This window comes from Lissotriton vulgaris, chromosome 10 (genome assembly GCF_964263255.1).
Source record: "Lissotriton vulgaris chromosome 10, aLisVul1.2, whole genome shotgun sequence".
Taxonomy (NCBI): Eukaryota; Metazoa; Chordata; class Amphibia; order Caudata; family Salamandridae; genus Lissotriton; species Lissotriton vulgaris.
The window spans coordinates 445,880,448-445,896,123 of NC_141698.1; the positions used below are offsets into that span (position 1 = coordinate 445,880,448).

Consider the following 15,676-nt stretch of genomic DNA (forward strand, 5'->3'; position numbering starts at 1 on the left):
CGTTCTGCAACAGCCGGCTACAAGCGTCGAAGATGATGGTGCATCACAGAAAATTAGTGACTCTCAAGATTTCAGAGCCGCCGCAGAAGGCAATGAAAATGCGAAGGTTAGTAAAAAAATTGAAAAAGAAAATGTTATGAGCAGGCAATTACATAATGGTGTATTTTATTTCTTCAACTAAGGAACTGTCAATATTTCTTCTTTTTGACCGTAGAGATGAACCCCAGCTGGATGCACCTACTTTATAAACTATGTTAAAAAAAGCTGTAGAACCTCCTAACACACACGTCTATGAAGACATGGACCTTCAGGAGGATACGGCTGCTGAGAAGGTTGTTCTGCAACAGCCAGGAACAAGCGTCGAAGGTGTTGGGGCATCGCAGGACATTAGCGACTCTCAAGATTTCAGAGCCGCTGCAAAGAGCAGTGAAAATGCAGAGGTTAGTAAGAAAATGTTATGCGCAGTCATCTACATATGATGTATTTTATTTCTTCAACTTACGGATTGTAATTCTTTCTTCTTTTGACCCTAAAGAGAAACCCCAAAAAGGCCTGCAACAGAATGGCGGTCTGCAAAAGCGAGCAATGTAATTTTCAATTGTCTGTGGTGCTTAAAACAGGCTGAAAGTTCCACATGCCAAAACCGTGATGGCTGCGACAAGTGTGTATGCGGCTCTGACGCTTGTGAAAAGGAAGAGGAAGGATTGTCCTACTACGGCCAGCAGGAAGTTAAGTCTTTCGCCGCATCGGTGGTACTAAACCGTGTCAAGCGTGACTATTACAGCCTTTGTAACGGCCATCAAATCAACGATCCTCAGCAGGAGGCTCACGAATGTTTGTGTGAATCATACAGTACAAGAACAATATGATATATTTGTAGTTTGTTAGACCTGTACAAAGTGTATAAACTGCTAAGGGTGGTGTACGGGTTGTACACTGAAAAGAAACATGTCCACCCTGATATGTTGAGAATCTTGTCATCGGCACTCAATGAGATCCGATACGCCTATGACCTGAGCTTAAAACTACCGGGTATGCAGGGGATGGGCACCGCTTTTAATAGAAAGATGATAAAAAGACTCATTAAAAGGCGTATATGTAATCTGTATAAAAAAATTGAAAAATTGGGTCTTTGGCCCCCCGAAAACTGTTTTAAACAATGTCTTATTTAACTTTACATGCTAGCTTGTATTTATAACAAAGTAGTAGAATGTTACACCTCAAGGTGGCTTCGTGGTAATACGGCCTTACGAATCTTACAGTGAAAATGTAAAGTGCACTCAAAACAAGTGTCATTCATTGCCTGGTGTGTAGCGGATGATAACTTGCCGGGGGCCTTGTTAAGAAACCTTTATTATGATACACGGGAAGTTGGCAGCTTGGGAAGCGTCGAAGCTCTATATAGAAGGGCTGTAGATGAAAACAAACCTGTAAGCAGAGACCTTGGGAAGTACTGGTTATCAGGAGAGGAGGCATATTCATGCAGCGTAGTTGATGTTGTAGTGCTTAAAATTGAAGGGATTTGAGGCGTAGATGACGCTAAAAGTGGTATTGGCCACAAATCCGATGATGATAAGCCTGGGTAGTTGTACCAGAAATAAATTCTGTTGCTGCGTTAACCGTCTACCAGCAGGGATGCTGAATACCTTCAGAGCTACTCTTCACAGCGTACTTGGCGTTTGATATTTGCAAAGCGTCGGCGTGAGCTAGTCTGGCGCTTGGGGACACTTTTACCCTCTTTACAAACAGTCTCGCTGACAGTATGTCCAACTTGTACTGGTCCGCATCCCCGCTGATGAGACAGAATGAATCCTTGTTACGCGTGAGCTTGATTTTAAGATCAATTCCGTAGATGAGCAGTTTATCTTGGAAGAAGAGGTCTGAATATATGCGGCCCAGGAGGTCAAACTGGTGACTGCCAGACTCAAAACTGTCTCTTTTCACAATGCCCTGATTGTCACCGTCCAACTCCTTGGCTTCAAAGTGTTCGCATGTGTCCTTATAGAAAAGCCCCGCTGAAAGCTGCGTGTCGAGGGCGTTGCTTCTGTAATTTAGAATGCTCTCGAGGTAGGCTCTGTAGGCGTTCATGTTATTGTTCGGTGTGATGAGACGGTCGCCCAGGGTGATGTCCACCTGATTAAACAAGGTTGCTAGGGGGTAAGCGATTGTACCCACGTTAGCGTCTGCTGCTATGTCGGAACCATCAGCTTTTACAATTTTACACATAAGATAGAGTAGCGTGTTGTTGAGATCCTGATACATATCCGTGGACTCAGATACATAAAACTCTATAGGGGCCAAAGGTGTCAAAGCGGCTAAAGGCGATACCACCATGAAGAAGCTGTTTTCGATGCTTGTCTGCGTAGGCTTTAGAGTAAACGCGTCTAACTCAGATTTGGCGCACTCTCCTGATGCACAATGTATGAAGGCCATGCTTTAGTTTGCGCCGCTTTAAAAAATATTTATTATAAAGGCGGATCTCTTCTTCTTCGAACCTCTCTTCCTCCTTGTGGGTTTTCTTTTCTGAGCGCGCTTTGAAGAACTCCTCTTTTTTTAGTGGGGGCCGGTGGTCCTCTGCGTCTCGATGCGCGGCGCTGCTTCCTTTTAACACTTGTGCGTGGCTTGTACACTAAGCCAGCGCCTTCTTGCGGTTGTTTGTTCATGCGTTCGGCAACCGCCGAAGTAACAGAGCCAACAACATCATGGGCAATGTTCGTAGCCGCCGCCTTAACATGCGGTTTTACACTTAAATAGCCTTTTCTCAAGAAGGGCATAGCTCTTCTAAACAGACTGCGGAAGAAACCTCCTAGACCAGCCCCATACATAACAGGTGACCCTTGAAAGTACGGTGGCCCACCATAGCCGGCCTGGTTTCGGTAATAGTCCCTGTACATTGAAGGGTGCCCGTATGTTTTCACCACCACCATGACGTCTGCTTAATAACCACTGTCGCGTCTCAGTCTTAACAATAACTTTCCCGTATTTAAAGGACACAGGCTGCGACTGATCATCGAAGATCATAATTGAAATAGTGTCAAAATGATTTTTAGAAACTGCTACGTAGTCGGGTTTGTTGAATTGAATATTGACCATCGTATTATTTTCGCCCTGTACATGGACCCATCTTAACAACGGTGAGTAACTATCTCCGATCCTCTGGGCCTCTACAATATCGCTATACACATAGAGCGTCTAGAAACCCCCGTTAATATCAGGGCACGTGTGATCCTGCTCGACCGGACTTTTTGCATTCTGTACTGTGCCTAAAACTCTTCTTAATTTACCGAAACAGTTAAACGTTGTGGTGCGACTTGGGGTTTTAAGAAACACCTTCCTTCTGATTATCTAGCTACAGATGAGTATTCGTATATGTTTCGATCGTACCTATGGCTTTGTTGATGGCGTCGACAGCACTTGAAACGGTTGGGAAGTAGCCGTGTGGGATGCTCTTGTGCATGCTCACAGGGTCCTGCTCACGCTTTATGTAAAACTTAGCCTCAGTCGTGTAAATGTATTCCAGGTTCTAGGGAATTGGATCTCGGTTAGGGCTACCTCCCAATCCTCTTTCAGGTCCACAGGCTTAGCCATTTTCACTGTATAATTAGAAATGTGGTTGTTGGGGAACATGTCTTTAGAAGCGTTGGACGGTAGGGTGATATAAAAGGGCGCTGTCTCCATCTTAACAGCAGCTTTTAGATGCTCCTCAGCTCACACACCCTTCAGGGAGCTGGCCAGCACCTAACTGTTACTCCGGCCAGCCCCTCCATTTGACATATGCCTGACTGTTAGCACCTCTACCGTTCCTTTTCAGAATCTTATTACCTTATACACCCTGTGCGGATCGACGGGTATCCTTTATAACTCTTCCTTGTAAAAGACCCCAGACACCATTTCCCCATCGTAGTCCTTTAACCTGTAGATATATAAACCCTCTTTAAGCTCCACACTTTCCACTATAAATATTTCATCTCTAAAAGTCTGTTGGTAACCCTTCGGAAAGACCCCTTTCAATTTTGAAATCCTTACGTGATAACCTTTTTTTAAAATAGGCTGCTTCACCTTTGTAGCGAAATTATGCCTGTACATAGTTCTCCAAACAGTTAACAAATTAGTATGAGTTACCTCTACGGGTGCTGTTTTGATGGTCCGGTGATAACTGGCATTATACACATCTAAAAAGGCCTGTAGAGCATCAAAGTATCTGTAGGTGTTGTGGGCCGTGAAAATACCTCCACATCTTAGACTTTAAAGTTCTGTTAAACCGCTCTACAACCGCTGCTTTTACCTATGTGCGTGTTACAAAATGTTGAACTCCGTGGTGCTTTAATAATTTCTGAAATGTATTGTTTAAGAATTCTTTACCGGTGTCTGTTTGTAGCTTTTGAGGAATTCGCCCCTTCTCGAAGATGGCTTTAAAAGCGGCTGTGACGCTAGCCCCAGTCTTATCACGTAACGCTTCTGCGTAGGCGTACTTGGACAGCACATCTATAATGGTTAATATATAATGAGCTCTGTTGTTATGTTTTGCTAAATCTTGAAGGCTGATGATATCCGCCTGCCATTGATAATCTAATTGTGCATTAACGATTGTAGGACGTCTCTTAAAACGTCTTCTGGCTGGTTTATGTAGTGAATATGCCTCCTCTCCTGACAACCAGTTCTTCACCAGGTCTCTGCTTACAGGTTCGTATTCATCTACAGCCCTTCTATATAGAGCTTTGGCGCTTCCCAAGCTGCCAACTCTCCTTGTATCATAATAAAGTTTTCTTAACAGGGCCCCCGGCATGTTATCATCCGCAACACACCAGACAATTAATGACACTTGTTTTGCATAAGGACCTTTTATTAAAAGTAAAGAAAAATGTTAACAAATCATAAACAGAGTGTACTTTACATTTTCACAGTAAGCGTCGTATTGACACAGAACCACCATGAGGTGTAACATTCTACTATTCTGTTCTAAATACACGCTATCATGTAAAGTTAAATAAGACCTTGTTTAAAACAGTCTTTGGGGGGCAAAAGACCCTATTTTTCTATATTTTTTATACAGATTACACATACGCCTTTCTATGAGTCTTTCTATCATCTTTCTACTAAAAGCAGTGCCCATCCCCTGCATACCCGGTTGTTTTAAGCTCGGGTCATAGGCATATCGGATCTCATTGAGTGTCGACGTCAAGATCCTCAACATATAAGGGTGGACATATTTCTTTTCATTGTACAACCCGTGCACCACCCTTAGCAGTTTATACACCTTGTATGGGTCTAACAAACTACAAATATAACATATTGTTCTTGTTCTGTATGATTCACACAAACATTTGTGCGCCTCCTGCTGTGGATCGTTGATTTTATGGCCGCGACAAAGGCTGTAAAAGTCACGCTTGACACAGTTTAGTACCACCAATGCTGCGAAAGCCTTAACTTCCTGCCTGTCGTAGTAGGACAATTCTGGCTCTTCCTTTTCACACGCGTCAGAGCCGTATACACACTTGTCGCAGCCATTATGGTTTTGACATGTGGAACTTTCAGCCTGTTTTGTACACCACAGACAATTGAAAATTACATTGCTCGCTTTTGTAGACCACCACTCTGCCGCAGCCCTTTTAGGGGTTTCTCTCTAGGGTTCAGAAGAAGAAAGTATGACAATCTGTTAGTTGAAGAAATAAAATACATTGTTATGTAGATGACTGCGCATTACATTTTCTTACTAACCTCTGCATTTTCACCGCTCTCTGCGGCGGCTCTGAAATCTTGAGAGTCGCTAATGTCCTGCGATGCCCCATCATCTTCGACGTTTGTACCCGGCTGTTGCAGAACGACCTTCTCAGCAGCCGTATCCTCCTGAAGGTCCATGTCTTCATAGACGTGTGTGTTAGGAGGTGCTACAGCTTTTTTAACATAGTTTATGATGTAGGTGCATCCAGCTGGGGTTGCTCTCTAGGGTCAAAAAGAAGAAATATTGACAGTTCCTTAGTTGAAGAAATAAAATACACCATTATGTAATTGCCTGCTCATATCATTTTCTTTTTAAATTTTTTTACTAAACTTCGCATTTTCATCGCCTTCTGCGGCGGCTCTGAAATCTTGAGAGTCGCTAATGTCCTGCAATGCACCATCATCTTCGACGCTTGTAGCTGGCTATTGCAGAACGCCCTTCTCAGCAGCCTTATCCTCCTGAAGGTCCATGTCTTCATAGACGGGTGTATTAGGAGGTGCTACAGCTTCTTCATCTTCCTCCATGTCCACTGCACTTAACTCAGCAAGCACACTGCCACTACACAAGCCCTCACTTTCGCTGCTGTCGCCCTTAATCGAGGACATCCGGCATACGCAATCCTTGAGACTGAGTTCTTCCATAGGCCTACATATGCCATTGCCAAAACCAGTAACGTCGCAGCCCATATCCTTAGGTGTTTTTTTTGTAGAGCATTCTCGTCCATTACCAGTGGTGTTAAGCTGCGTAATATCTATTGATAGTGGTCTGGGAGCCACCCAACACTGGTCTTTTCACGAACGGGCTGTATCTCTTCATTTTGGCTGGGGGCACCTTTTTGTATTCAGGCGTCTGCTTGCTGTACAAGGCTCATAAGGACGCCTAATATGCATCCTAAACAGCCTCTAAAAGGGGCGTACAACTCTACACCCCAACATTGGCATACAGACGTCATAGGACTCTGGTTCGCTGATACCCCCAAAAACAGCCCCGCCCTTTGGCAGACCGACCCTTGGGTCAAATGGGCACCTATATCCATCATAGGGGTTTGGGACCTGTCACTTTTAAGGACACATCTATAGGGCATGGCACCTGTCACTTTTAAGGACACTGCAGGGGGGCGTAGCACCTGTCACTTTTGGTGACACAGACCTGTCACTTTTGGTGACACAGCGAGGGGGGTGTGGCACCTATCACTTTTGGTGACATAGACCTGTCACTTTTAGTGACACAGCGAGGGGGGCGTGGCACCTTTCACTTTTGGTGACCCAGACCTGTCACTTTTGGTGACACAACGAGGGGGGCGTGGCACCTGTCACTTTTGGGGACACGCATGACGAGTAAAGGTATCCCTACTTTCTACTGATAGCTCTTCTAACCACTTGTTGGGTTTTACCGAGGATGGTGAGGTCATCCATCTGTGCGACCAGTGCTTAATTTGCAAAACAATAAGTGCCAGTGCTCTCGTCAGGAGGCCCCTGCACCTTGTAGCACACATTGACTCTTCCAGCGCCGCCAATGATAGTAACAACACAAGAACTAACATCCACACTCCTACAAGTGTGACATTTCGGACTGTTTCAGGCCCCAAAAGCAATAAAAATGGCTTAGGTGGCAAGTAATAATAATTTTTCATGTATATTGAGCTAATAATTAACTGTTGTTGTGGTAATCTCTGAATTAGCCAGACAGTGCCACTTTGTGGCAGTCTGTCACAGGCCCCGGTGCTGAAAATTAAATGCCGGCGCCAAGCACCGGAAACCACCAGCTCATATTAAGCACTATTTTTCTGCTACCCCTTGAGCTCGTGGGATAAATGCTCCTCTTACAATTTTGTCTTCTCTGATTTGTATCAGTAAATGTTCTAGAACACAAATAAAGAGGCCTTGGGAGAATGGGCACCCTTGTACTCATGTTTAGATTTCGAAAGCATTGGTTCAAAAGTCGTTCAGATTTACGCAACTACTGTCCTTTGTGTGTGACATTTCAATACTCTGAGTAAAAATTGTTAGAAAGTCCATTTTTTCCATGACCTGAAATAGAAAATCATGTGATATCTTGTCAAAAGCTTTGTTGAAGTCTAATGCCATTATTCCTACTGTGTCATTTCTGTCCTTGGTTGTCCATATTGTATCTCTGATTCTGATGAGGTTGTCCCCTATTTGTCTGCCTGGGTCTGAACACAGTTGGTCTTCATGTATCACCGTTTTTTACACTTTTTTCTTCTATTGGATGAACCTCTAGAGAAAAGTTTGTAGTCTACATATAACAGCGTTATAGGTATCACATTTGTGCTGTCTTTTTCATTTCCTTTTAATATGAATTAAGGTAATTACCCTGTGGCAAAAATCCTGTGGAATTTTGTTATGTTTCATACATTAATAAAACATTTGTATCATATCTCTGGCTCTGACAGGCCAACTTGCTTTGTAAAATTCACAGAGGATGGATGCCTTCTATCCCTAGGCTAGGTAGTTTAGTACAATTGTGTAACGTTCATTAGAGCTCTTCCCCAGTTGTGTAAAAAATTTATTTGATTAGGTGTCAAAGTGTTTTCAATCAAATCAAAATTATGTCACGTTAGAGAAGAGTCTTCGTCTCCCTTTTTAGGTCTCGGCTAGAAGCGAGCGAAGCGAGCTCTCGCCAGAGACCTATAGTTAGCGGCTCAGCTTCCGAGGAGGACAGCACCTGGCCGCGCGCAAGGTGATTTGCGCCGGCCACGCGTGCGCGAACGCGCTCGCAGTGGCCAGGTGCTGTCCTCCTCGGAAGCTGAGCCGCTAGCTATACCTCCCGCTGCTTGCGCATGCGCTGTGCCCCATGGAAGGTTTCGGGCTTACGCATGCGCCGTGCCCCTTCCTGCAGGACCGGCCGCGGCAGACCCGGGGCTGCGGCCATCCACGGAGCGCGCGAGGACGATGTAAGTGTTTGTTTTTTTTCTTCGGCTCCTCCTCTTGTTTTTATTACAAAAGCGATCTCTGTAATGAGCGCTAAAACATTATGAGGGAAACCCTCTTCCAAGAGAGATGTTCCCCTAGTCTTGCCAATCAAGTGACAGCTTTTACACCACTTGCTGCTCTGGATATTTTATTATAATTTTGGTCCACACGGTGCAGTGGAATTTCAACTTTGCCATTCCCATTGATAGTTTTGAAAAAAATACATCACAATTATGTTTGGCGTGCATAGTGACCCTGGCGTTGGTGAGACTAGAGGTCACAAGTGACAGAGGAGGGTGACAGCGTATGACAGTCATTGGCCGGGTGACGGCTCACAGACGACCCCCTGTGACACCGGTTTGTTTACATAGCACCTACTGCAAGCACTACCTGCCACTGGAAGTGAGCGCAAGACAGTAAGGAATCTCCTCAGAGAGATCGGATTATTTGAACAGTTGGTTGTAGGCAGTGGTGGTTTATTCTCATGGCAGTTTAATCACCGTGGTGACAGTGCCATTCCTCCTGGGGGTAACAGGGAGATGTGTGCCAAACATGTACGGAAAGGCCGAACCACTGAGCCGCCTAGGGCAGAAAGGCAAGTCTCGGGGAGTTGACTCCCCACCCCCTTAACGCAGCATTCGCCGTAGTTGTCCAGTGTCGGTCCTGTTTCCTCTGTGGAACGTTGTGATAAATGTCCTACAAAAAACTCAATTTAGTAGCTGCATCCTTCCTGGTACTCAATCATCATAATATATAAAGCGCTCTTTCACATTTGGGTGAGGGCTGGCGCTATATCAAACAGCACTCCTCTCTCCACCCACCGCACTGGCTAGCCTCCTCCCCCAGGCACACTTCACCTGCCCTCCCCCGTGGTTTGGTTTGCTTTCCATGCCTCGCCCTTCTCCCAGCACGGGCTCTCCCTTTTATCACAAGCCTTTCCCCCATCACTTCAGCACTACCTCCCTGCACCCTTTTTCATCTGCCAGCACTGGATCACTCTTCCCCTCGCCGCTGGTTCTCACCCCTCTTGCTCCTCAGCCCTCGCTACCTCTCCCCCTCCCCGGACGCACTCTCCATTCTCTGCCCACAACCAGCTGTAACTCAGAACCCGACTCCGCCGTTGCTCTATCTCCCGCCTATCTCTCACACTCCCCGGCACCGACTTCAATCTCCCTTTCTCCTCCACCACTACTCCCCCCGACCCCCCTTGAGCACGGGTTCGGAATGTAGCCTCTCCTTTGTCCGGTAATGGTATTTTCTCCTCTCATTTTTTTTGCACTTATTTTGATTATTTTTCTCTCGCCCTGTTCTTCGATTACCCCCCCCATCCTCCAGCACCGCCTCCTTCCACGCCCGTCATCCAGGACATCTCCAACACCTCTATTGCCCCTCCTGCCACTCTCTCCTTTACTAGCTTGCGCTCCTTCACCCACCCTTTCCCCTCTGTCACCACATCTCCAGCCCCCCTCAGCAGGGTGATCAGTATGTGGGTGTCCAGGGCCCAGCCGTCGCTCTCTCTCCCGCCTATCTCTCACCCTCCCCGGCACCGACTTCAATCTCCCTTTCTCCTCCACCACTGCCCCCCCCCCTTGAGCACGGGTTTTTATTTATTTATTTATACAATTTTATATAGCGCAGACTTTACCCGAAGGTGTCAGAACGCTTCACAAAAGGACCAATAATGATACACGAGGAACGAAATACAAAATACAAAAGCAAACAACGGGTTTGGACTGTAGCCTCTCCTTTGTCCGGTAAGGGTATTTTCTCCTCTAATTTTTTTTGCACTTACTTTGATTATTTTTCTTTTGCCCTGTTCTTCGATTACTCCCCCCCCATCCTCCAGCACCGCCCCCTTCTACGCCTGTCATCCAGGAGATGCTCGCTGTTTTTTTCTCTCTCCCACATCTCCAACACCTCTATTACCCCTCCTGTCACTCTCTCCAGCACTAGCTAGCGCTCCTTCACCCACCCTTTCCCCTCTGTCACCACATCTCCAGCCCCCCTCAGCAGGGTGACCAGTATGTGGGTGTCCAGGGCAGGGCCAGCAGTGTGTGAGTGTGCAGGGTGAGCAGAGTGTGAGTGTGCAGGGTGAGCAGAGTGTGAGTATGCAGGAGGAGCAGTGTGAGTATGCAGGGTGAGCAGTGTTTGAGTATGCAGGGTAATCAGTATGTGATCAGTATGTGGGTGTCCAGGGCCATCAGTGTGTGAGTGTACAGAGTGAGCAGTGTGTGAGTATGCAGGGTGATCAGTATGTGGGTGTTCAGGGCCAGCAGTGTGTGAGTGTGCAGGGTGATCAGCATGTCTGTGTGTGAGTGTGCAGAGTGAGCAGTGTGTGAGTATGCAGGGTGATCAGTATGTAAGTATGCAGGGTGAGCAGTATGTGAGTAGGCAGGGTGAGCAGTATGTGAGTATGCAGGGTGAGCAGTGTGTAAGTATGCACAGTGATCAGTATGTGAGTATGCAGGGTGATCAGTATGTGGGTGTCCAGGGCCAGCAGTGTGTGTGTGCAGGGTGAGCAGTGTGTGAGTATGTAGGGTGCACGCTTTCCCCAGGCATACACCACCAGCCGTCAGTGCACGCTTCCACCAGGCACACACACACCACCATCCGGCAGTGTACACTTCCACCAGGCACACACACCCCCAGCCATCAGTGCACAATTTCTACATGCACACACACCACCAGCCATCAGTACACACATCAATTGTTAACGCATCTACAATTAACCATTGTAGCAATCGCAGTATTGCGCACTTTACTTTTAAACATAGTCATCTAAAGCGCAGCATGCCACCATTGCTACAATTCCAATCCAACCCACATAATTCCACTACACACCACATGCATACACTCCATAACACAAGGCAAAAAGACATTGCCATTTACAATGCCATTTGCTCTAACTCAAATAATTCCGAGACCTATTGCATTTCCAATGCTTGTTATATGTTAGATTAGAAATCTTTTGCACCTTCTTTAAGTCAAACCTAAATAGCGCACATGCACTGTCTGAAAGGCATGCTGTATTCACTAAAACAACGTTATTCACGCCTGCTGCTTGCCATAGGTTCACTCCAGTATCCCTCTTAAATGCTGCATCCTTACTCGTTCTGGCAGCCAATAGCTGACTTCTGTTGAAAGCAGAGGAGCACCGGCCAATTACAGTCTCCTTACGGTTTCAGTCTTTATCTTCTTTTTTTGCAAACTCTTTTTTTATATGTTGCTATGTGCCCGTCACTGCTTGTTATTATTAGCCTGACCGAGATCAAATGCCAGAAGGTGCTTGTTCATGCACCAAATGCCCTTATGGCTGCTTGCCCCTCCCGACGTATCAAACTCTTCCCCGCATTTTGTTGTGCATCCCGGCAGAGACTCGAACCCATTTCCCCGTTTCAGCCTCTTTAGTCGTTATGCCATATCCACATTGATTAGACTTACGTTGCTAACTTCCTGCTGTGACATTACTGCCTCCACCGAGACACTGAAAACAATAGATCTGCAGCAGACAGGATCACAGGTTCTTCGTCTGTTCTCACTAAGGTGAAGGCACCCTCTGGGGTCAGCCTAACACATTTGGTCATTTCTGTGGCATTACAGCAAAGCACCTGACTTTGTCACACAATTATAAGTAAGATATGTGTGTGTGTGGCGCTTGTGACTTAGCACAGCCTTCCTGATTTCCCTAGTTTGGCCACCTGCAGTGATACCTGTTGCCTGTCTCTGCCTCTTGGCGAGGTGACAGTGAGTGATAGTTTGAGTCACTTGAAGTACTAACTCTTATTGGACGTTGCTCGTAATGCCTACCCAGGAATGGGCTGGTCACTCTTGATGAGTAACTTAGGGCCTAATTACTATGTCGTGCCGACTTAAGTCCGCCTAACACCATCTCATTCCTGGGACTGACAACCTCTGGTTGGGGGTCCCAACCGCCTAATTAGGATGTGACCGAACACTGTTCGGCCGCATTCCTATATTCCCCTATGGGAGCATGCATTACAGCCATAGACCGGCCATAATACATGCTCCCGTAGGGAAATGGGAGGTGCTGTTCATCCCTACACCCCATGGTAGGGATCAACAGGGGGAACCCTTGGCACTAACCGGAGGCCACACATACAAGGGGGCTCTGCTAGGGGCCGCCAAACGCGCTTTTCGACATGGTTTCCATGTTGAACAGGCCAGCATGGAAACCATGCTGGAAACTGTGCATCGTAATCTCAAGGGTGGAAAGGACAGCCCTTTGGGATTATGAGCCGGTTCCAACTGGCCGACGGGCTCAAGCCGAATGATGAGCCAATTTAATTTCCGACCGCCAGCTTTGTAATGAGGCGGTCGGAAAGTAAACCGAGGGGCCAATTACAATGCGGCCTGGGTGGCTGTTACCATCGGTCAGAGCCTGTCAGAGCCGCATCGTAATCAGCCCCTTTGAGTCCAGAGTAGTTTTACACCCATGAGATTCTGATCTAATGGAACTGCCCACCAGCATCTTTGCTTGCCTTAAGGGAGAGAAAGCTTTCTCATACCGGAGCACGAGTCGTCAGCCGAGCTCCCTTTTCTCTCAGGACACCTGCCCAGAGCTTCCAATGTTGGCACAAACTGTGCCATCCTGATCAGACAAAACTATCCTGCTCACCTGGCACCAATATTCACCTTATTTCTGCTGCAACTAAAAATGTAGGGGCATATTATCAAGGGGGTTTATCTCCGCTTTTATGGCTTTAAAAGCCAAGAAAGCGGAGATAAAATTATCTCCCTATTACCTAGCTGTCGCTAACACCAGTTAGCGAGCTAGTAGGAGATAGCGACCATCTTGGGCCCCGCTTTGCATGTCTGTGAAATTTATCACTAATGACATGCAAAGTGGGCGTGCCAAGATGTTAGCGACTGGAAACAGTCACTAACATCGCTATCTCCTATTACCAACTTTTGGAGATTTTCACGCTAAGCGCGAATATTTCCAAAAGCTAACACCTGCCCCAGAGCAGTTCTTAGCCATGTTATCCAATGGTAGGTGGATAACATGGCTAAGAGCATTAGCTCTGTAATGCATGAATATCGCTGACTTTTCAGCGATATTCATGCATTTCGGCCGATTTTTATCGCTTAGGAGATAAACCTTGATAATAGCAAGGTTCCTAAGCGATAAAAATCGCCGCAGCTCGGTGTTAAAAATATTGCCGCTAAGCCAACATAGCGATAATTATCGCTAGTTGTTGGTAATATGCCCCGTAATGTTTATTTAAGCGCCGAAGAGCAGCATTGAGTTATCAGGTGTCTTTGTAGCGCACTCCGTATTTACTGTCCACAGCCCTGCTACAACTGAGATGTCCCTAATCATGACCATGGGCTTAGTGTACTGCAGAGCAGAACTGTGATTTTATCGTGGTCATACCAGTAAACTGGTCACTGGAGGTAGCTGTTCATATTTTACAAAGTAATTCCAAACGATTGTCCAAATTATCATGCTAAGGAAAGCAAGCCATGATTACCATCTAGTAACCATCTTTATTTCTTTTTGAACATGTTTTCAATTCTGATGCAACTAATTTTCCGTATGCAGTAGATTTTGAAATGCTTGTTTTTATTGCCCTCGTTTGATCTCCCTTTGCGTCTGCCCCCACCTCCCTGCACGACACTGCTTGCCTAAAGCTGACAGCAGAAACCAAGCTTCCTGCTCTCTGGTAAGAAGTGCACTCTTCAGGGATATTTGATTTGTGTGTATTCATCCCTCAATTAACCGGTGCCTGCCTTCTGCCTGACTCAGTGATGATAAAGATCATGCTGCTTAATTGGGGCTTAAGTCCGCTTCCATGGACGGAAGGCTCATCAGCCGTCCAGCCTGGGAAACACATTTGAGGACCTCACACAAGTTCATGCAGACACATATTTAATTTGCCTCTTAAATCCTCCTGGAGAAGGTCAACTCACTCTACACTGACTGGGGCAGTACTTGGTGGAGCCGGTATGAGCACGTTTTCAGGGCTGATGGCTAAACCTTTATGATACATTCATAAATTAAAAAGCATTATCTTAAACATTCAGTAGTTCTCTTCTCCTACTTTACATTTGGTGTAATCCGCTGCTCTGATGAATTATATTGCAGTATTTTCTGAAATTAATATTTATCATTTGTCAAGGTTTAGTTATTTCTAAAGCCATTAGTTCACCTCCAAATGCCCTCTTGACAACTTTTAATCGCTGGATCGCGCCTTTCTTCCAGTATGATTCATTAATGGAGCACAGGACCTCTGCTGCATCAATTTTCAGAAAACACATTTACATTTTGTCAAACGTTTTTTCGCAGTAATTACTTCTGGTCTCTCCATCCGAGGTTAATCTGCACAAACACTCTTCAGTCTGTTTCCCCGTCAAAATAGCAGTTTTGCTCAACTGTATTCATTTCTACTACATGTAATTTGTTATAGGACTTATGGCAATTTTATTATGCCCTTGAATCACAATAACATACTTTCAGTCACAAAATAAGTGTTGATTATTATCAGCCGATGGCTAAGACACAGCACTTGAAAAGAGAAATTCACCTATTAAAGTAGTACCTTAAAGGTTTGCTGGTATGCTCATGAGGTGATATCCCGCATTTTTAAGTACTCCTTGTATAATACAGTAGGCCACAGATGAACCACAAATCAGTGTTCCTGCACTGAATTTCTGACAGTAATCCCCATTTAGAGGCCTTTATCTCATTAACACCTTTCTCCTGCTTTTATTAAGTGAAATGTCTGAGGCAGTGCTTAGTCAACTCAACACGTTTCCATTACACACCACATAATTCAACAAAAAAAACACATAATACAAATCAACAACACAATTATTTAACACACCACATACACACAATGCACATCACATACTTCCACAACAGACCACAAAATTAAACAGCAAACCACATAATTAAAATCCACTTAACAACACAAAATACCATACCACATAATTACTCCTCATAAATGTCCAGTATTTGTAAAGCACGAACAATTACCCAAAGGTGTCAAGGCGCTGGGGG

General features: G+C 45.5%; 1 long non-coding RNA gene across 1 annotated transcript in view; it reads left to right on the forward strand.

Moving 5' to 3' along the window:
• The window catches only part of LOC147685380 (uncharacterized), a 250,197-nt gene that overhangs the window by 83,397 nt on the left and 151,124 nt on the right, over positions 1 to 15,676 (forward strand). The gene's annotated exons all lie outside the window — the stretch shown is intronic.